Consider the following 5,970-nt stretch of genomic DNA (forward strand, 5'->3'; position numbering starts at 1 on the left):
GCAGAGAAGCTAAATATTCTAGATCTCTCTCTGAAAGTGAGCTATATCACGAATTTATAAAGATACTGTGCATTAACGGAAATAATTAAATTCATACCGTTAGCTTTCGCATACATATTCATATATACATGTATTTATCTGTATTTATTGTTTGCACAGACTTTAGTTTGACTTACTTTTTCATTGCCTTTAACTCATTCATTTTGGTGTAACAAGTTGCAAGTCCGCGTGTAAAGCTGCATGTGTATGGATATTAACAAGAAAAGTATAACCCAAGTGTTATATGTTGACGATTACGTTGGTATATTTACTTAGAGGGTATTGTTGTTGTTTTCTTCACCTCCTGCATAGGAGAACAGCTTATGAATACGCAGCAATAAAAATTGACTAAACTGTTCACTACTATAAACACCTTTACCACTATATACAGTCATATACTGATCAACTGGTATTTTGGAAGGACAAACAGTCAATGTTGTGCAATCAGTCACCCCTTAAAAAGGACCATTGTTCTGATATTGCTAAAGATCAGCCTGCAAGGATACTTTAAAATGCAAGTCACCTAGGTGCAGGCAAGTTTTTCCTTATTGTTAGGTGACAGCTGAAACCACATAAAGCTAAGAATGGTCAAATTTTGATTATTCCGTAGTTTTCATGGAATAAAACGTCAAATAGAGAAGGACTCCTATAACTAATCATTTAAAATTAAAAACTATCTTCACTGAACTTTCATGGCAATCTTTTTGGCGCTTATACGCATGCGCACAAACTACATCACAGCATCAGGGGCAAAATTAATATGACAAAAGAGAGGTACCTAACAAATTTAAATGCCCTTTAATAACTTTCATGAAGAAAAACTGAGACTTTGTCGTGTATAATAATTTCATCTAGAAATATTATCTACATAGAGTTAAACCATTAGCTTTTGGCAAATAGAGAATAATCTTGATCGGCAGGTAGAAAAAGCTCTTGTCTCGTTATCGTAATGTACATAGATTCCCTTTCAATTTTAATACTTGATTTAATCACATCTTTCAGTGATTCTTTTGCAAGAAGGAATATATTATCAATAGGATCATTCTTTGTACTACTCGTACTTTCATGTTTTAACAAAGACATATTGGACTGCGTTCATGCAACAGTTCACAGTGGTTTTTGATTGCGCATGCCAGTTGTGTAATGTGGAAGAAAAATTTCACTCACGGTAACTAAGTGTGGTAGACTGAAAAATGTGTTAAGGATACGTTACCAGTTATTTGACTAATTTATGTGCTGTCTTACCTGTAATGTTTGTTACGTGCTTAAGATGCTTGTTAAGATGCTATTAAGTTGCATAATTCATGTTTTCACGTCCTTTGTATTCCGTGAATCTTTGTAGCCGTTAAATCGCATGTCTTCATACAACGGCGATATTTGGTGTATGTGAACGTTTCTAGGGTTGCAGTATTCATACATACTGTGTATTAATCTCAACATATCTAATGAGGGGATCTCCGTGACCGAGTGGTTAAGGTCGCTTACTTTGAATCATTTGTCCCTCAAGGCTGTAGGTTCGAATTCTCGCTAGTAGTGTAGAATTAATTCATGTGAGGAAGACATCCAGCTGGCTTACGGAAGTCGGTGGTTCTGACCAGGTCCGTGTAGAAATAATGTAGTCCGGTCATTCTGGCTCAAATACACCCTTGACCTCAAACAAATTGCAACAGAAAATGTTTTAAGCGATTTTAAATCCTGAAACCATCCTGCTTAACATATCAAAAGTCTAGAAAAATCTAGATTGCGGAAGAGTATAAAAATCGATGTCAAATTGATGGTTATTTAAGATTTTATTTTTCTAATTTGATAACTCAAAATTACACATATATCTCATTTTACAATCAATTGTACGGATAATATGCTTTATTATGTATCTATATATTATACTTTAATGGCTTGAACTAATAGGAAAGCAATTTTAATTTGAAAACAAATTTTTATATGTAACTTTTGTACATAAAATCAAAAGTGGGTGGGGTAATTTCATATGGCAACATGACATAAGAAAATTAAGTAACTGACAACATTCGACGAAATACATAATATACTGTCCAAAACACATAAAATGGTGTAATTTACCTACATCTTATAATTTTATTCTTAAATAAATGTAAATTAATCATTTTATGTACGTGGCGGCATTTAAATATTAATTTGGGTGGGGTAATTTCATACATGATAAGGACACCTTTCTATCACTGTACACTGTTCTACAATTGTTGTACATAAGTTAATATTACTTGTACACATCCTTAATACAAATACATGAAACGTTTGTAAATTGTTTACTGATACATAGGTTACATTACACAATGACCTTTAACATACCAGTTGACCTTTTAAAGGTCAAATAGAAACATATAAGAATGGGTGGAGTGATTTTATATGGCAAAATAGCACAAAAATTAACTGACAACACTCGATGGAATACTTAATAATGTCCAAAACACGTGCAATAATCTAATTTTATTTCTATCTCAATATAAAGTATTCAGTCTATGCATGTGCTTGCATTTGAATCAAAAGTGGGTGGGGTAATTTCATACATAATAAGGATTTTTTCTAAAGAAAAAAATGCACTTTTTAACAAAAACTGTTTTGAAATAGTTAACAATGGGTGTACACATCCTTAAAGAAACTACATTAAAAGAGTTTGTAAAATATTAACTGATGAGTATGTTAGATTACACAATGACCTTGATGTATATAAGTCAACATTTTAAAGGTCAAATTGAAACATATGAGTGGGTGGGGTAATTCCATAAGGCAAATTGGTAGAAAAAGTAACTGTACTAACTGATAACACTTGATGGAATACATAATACTGTCCAAAACACTGGTGCAATTTACCTACTAGTTGTTATTTAAAACCTACTATAAAGTAATCATTATATGAGACTGTTTGCATTTAAATCAAAATGAGGTGGGGTAATTTCATAGCATAATAAGGAACATTTTTCTAAAGTAAAAATTGCAATGTTTAACAAAAGTTTACAATAGTTGTACAATGCTTCAAGAAAATACATAGAAATATTTTTTGAAATGTAAACTGATACCTTGGTAACATTACACAATGACCTTGAACCATATACGTTGATCTTTTAAAGGTCCAATGGAAACATATGTGAAACACTCGACACAAACATAATAATTCATAAAGTTTCTGAACGAAAATCAGTAAATAATAGATAAATTTAAACAGTTCATATTTTATGTTTACTAGTCCCTTGTCCCGTACTTATATTTTTATGAATACACTATAGACACCACCTTCTATCAGTAACTAAATTTTATATGTTTTGTTACATTTTAATTGACTCATAATGGTCACGGTTTTATTCCAGGTCAGCGTCTGTGTCGTTGAACTTGGCTACATTGGTGCAGCTAATGCCGCGACACTCGGAGCATCCGGAAGAACATTCTAGTCCATTTTTCCTACATGTACATCTTTTTGTGTCGCACTGTTGTTTACATTTACATTTAACCATTTTCAAGAGCTTTTCCGGTGCGGGGGATCGGTCTGTTTTAATTGGCATCATCTTGTTTCCTTTCAGTTCAAATCCCCACTCCACTGGCGACAGATTTGAGTCGCTGTCTGCATATATCCATTCCTGGACTTGGAAATACGCTCTTAAAGTGTGATACTTGGCGGCATCTGCTGTTGGTGGCAATGTGCTAACTTGAACGTAGCTTGTGCTAGACATTACTTTTTGGGAAAATTTCCTGATGCGCAATAAATTCAGGTTCTCAATGGACAACCCGCCATATAATGACACTAGTATCCGCTCACCAATGTCGATAATTGCATCTTTGTCTGTTTCTTTGAGAAAAGCATCTGCCAGAATACGTATTTCTTCGTTTGAGCGAAATGCCTTCAGTGTTGCCCCTTTGCTGATCCCGATCATATGAGATTTCGTATCACAACCCGATATTGCATGAAGAACTGGTAATGTCCCACTTATCTGTTCGCCAAGTATTTGTTTGGTCTTTTGGATGTCCCATATCCGGACAACCTTTGAGGCGTTTTGTCTGGCTGCAGGCTTAAAAACGACCGATTTGTGACGTGAACGTATGTGGTACACCACAATCACCAATATATCTGTATCCTCGCCTATGATGACAACAACATTTGTTTCGGCTAAATCTAGAGCAGTTTTCACTATCAATACATCAGCATCCCCTTTCGCATGAACTACATCATATCCATTCTCCTCAAGTTCTTGGGCAAGCAAAAATATGAAATTTTGCTTGTTTTCTACATTTGACAAGAATATTTCCTTCTTAGATGCTAATGGTGTTGATTTTGTTATATACACCTTCGGTCCTGTGACACCGCGGGTTCGTCTCAAGTGTGCAGTATCTTTCGTAGTTGGGCCGGAAGTATATCCATCAAATACAATAACTGCATTTGGATATCGGTTGGATATGTATCGAATATAAGATTCACAAATTTCGGAAAACAACATTCCAGCCTTCCAAGGTACTTGATGTAACAAGGAGCCTTCATCCAGTACGAACCTGACACTTTCATCATTAAGGTTTCCATTATGACTGCAATCTCCAACTTCCCATATTGCCTCAGCAAGTAACCATTTCTGTGACTCTCTTATAAGTCCATCGGGAGCAAAAAATGAGGAAGGCAAACCACATAATTCATAGGTAAATACATCTGGAAGATCATCACTAAATCTCTGTGCTGCTATCGTCAACCGTTGGAACAGCAGTTGTGGATCAACCTTTAGTGGCTCGTCGTTAATCTTGATTTGTTGTGCTGCATCTAGAGTGACTGCTTTTTGATTTCTTCTGAAGCTTAAGTCGAAAACGTTTTGTCCAACCATTACTGATACAACTTCTGTACCTATTTGTACTGCTTTGTGTGCATTCACGCTGGAATGCGATGTAACACCTGTTTCAATATTGAAGAGAAGGGTATCTTCTCTAAAAGGATTTCGTTCCTCCAAGTGTGACATTAAAGTCTGCGTATCTTTTCGATCTCTAATAATTCGCGACTTCCCACTATCTTTATGCTGCTCACTTGTATGGAATTCCTTCCCACAAAACGCCTGCATTGCGTTGTTTATAGCAATGCAGGCAGGCCTTGAGAGCAGCCACTGGGTGCGTTGCTGCTCACTCATGCCTTTACCTCGTGTCATCCCTCCTGCACTTTTTACCGACCTCATGAGGGCCTGCTCGATCTAAGTGAAAACGCTGATTTACAGTTCTTTATTTTTATTTGAGACGTTTTCCTTACAAATTTAGAAGTACATCGTTTGTTGTTAACGTTATAAACATCAGTGATATCTCATATACGAAAAACAATCAGTCACAACAGCAAGCATAATTTTCACAAGATGCCGCCATCTTACCTGCATAGTTTTGAAAACTGCGTATATTACACAACAGAATGAGCTGAAAGGTCCTTAGTCTAACCCTGAAATAAAAAAACAACAAATAATAATAATTATTATTTCAATAAAAAGTTACTTTAAGTGCATTTTATTATTGTAATGTTTCAAAAATGCATCAGAGGCATTTTGACTCAATACGGTTCCGGCGTTCCATAGTTTTAAAAAACACAAAAATGGGGTGATATAAATCCCACTATAAATCGTATTTTTTTATGTTTAGATAAGCAAATTGATCACCGGAAGACTTAAAAACACAAATTTGATCGTTTACCGATGATATTTTAAATGATGCTGGCGGAAATTCCTATTTGACCTTCAGCACACAAAAAACCTGATAGAACTTATTTATCAGCAAATTTGTACATAAATAACGAGGAACGATAAATATTTTGGTAATTTTACATTAGTACATTGAGTTTTCGGGTATTTTAAAAGACCACTTACCATTGTTGAGCTAGTTTTTCTGCCTAAAGGTAGTTTGTTTACATTTGATGTTGTTGTTGTCGTCGTTTTTGCAGACGCT

This window comes from Mercenaria mercenaria, chromosome 6 (genome assembly GCF_021730395.1).
Source record: "Mercenaria mercenaria strain notata chromosome 6, MADL_Memer_1, whole genome shotgun sequence".
Classification (NCBI taxonomy): domain Eukaryota; kingdom Metazoa; phylum Mollusca; class Bivalvia; order Venerida; family Veneridae; genus Mercenaria; species Mercenaria mercenaria.